Consider the following 1,230-nt stretch of genomic DNA (forward strand, 5'->3'; position numbering starts at 1 on the left):
GGTTGGAAATATCACCAAGAATTAACAGATTATGAGCAATCCAACTAATGGGGACATGCTAATCAAGACAATTCCATGGAATACTACCCAACACCACAAAATAATTCATGTTATTATGATAATGGTGGATGGGAATATCAACAAGAAATAATAGAGAATGAACACCTCCCAGAGCCACAAGATGACTCATACTCATATTGTGACTAGGAGGGTCAAAATCAAAGAGATATTGATGATCCATACTTTTTTCATCAAGAGACATCATCAGTGGAGAGTGCTTTCGATAAATTCATGCAAGATTGTCCCCCAATGCCACAAAATGATCCGTACTGTGATGAATTCTACAATGATTCACATTGTGGATGGGCGGATCAAAACTAGAAAGCATTTAACAGTTTATGCTCTACTTATCAAGAGCCATCATCACTTGAGCAAACCTTCAATTCATTTATACAAACTTGTCCAACCTCATCTCACAGTTCCTCATTTGAAAATTTTTCATCACTTGATTATGCCTCAACACAAAGTCTCCTCCAAGATCCATACAATTCATTCTACCAACCACAAAACTTATTCCACAATCCACAAGATTCATTCCATACTACTCAAAACAACCTCACCACAACACATCCATATCCACAAAATTTCTCTCAACCTTCATCTTTTGAGCTAGTAGCTGAGGATCTCCTTAAAAAATCCAGAGAATTATTAGAAAGGCAAGAAAAATCTTGGAGAGAACAAGAAATCCTCCTTCAAAAGATAGATGAGCACTTGGAGAAAATAAGGAAACACTCAGAACTGCTAAGCAAGGAAGATGAAGATCAATTAGTGGGTAAAAAGGAAGAAGTGGAGAAGGAAGATGAAGAGGCACCTGTGTCACGCAAACTTTCAATGAAGAATGACGTGGTGGAGGTATTTGAACCTGAAACTGCATATCCACAAAAGCCACTTAAGATGACAAAGGAACATGAAAACTCACAACCTCTATAAACCTCCCTAAACCAAAAACTCTCAATACTTGAATCTGTGATTAAAAGATATGAAGAGGAGATGAAGAAATTTTGGGAAGAACAACAAACCTCCTCCATGGAAGTATTATTAAATCAAATGTTGAATGCAAAGGAGGAAGTGGAAGAACAAGAAAGTGAGGAAGTCAATCAAGAGAATTCACATTCAAGTGAAGCAGAGAAGTACATAGAAGAAGAGCTCATGGAACCAACAATTCAAAAG

This window comes from Arachis duranensis, chromosome 9, assembly GCF_000817695.3.
Source record: "Arachis duranensis cultivar V14167 chromosome 9, aradu.V14167.gnm2.J7QH, whole genome shotgun sequence".
In the NCBI taxonomy this organism is placed as follows: domain Eukaryota; kingdom Viridiplantae; phylum Streptophyta; class Magnoliopsida; order Fabales; family Fabaceae; genus Arachis; species Arachis duranensis.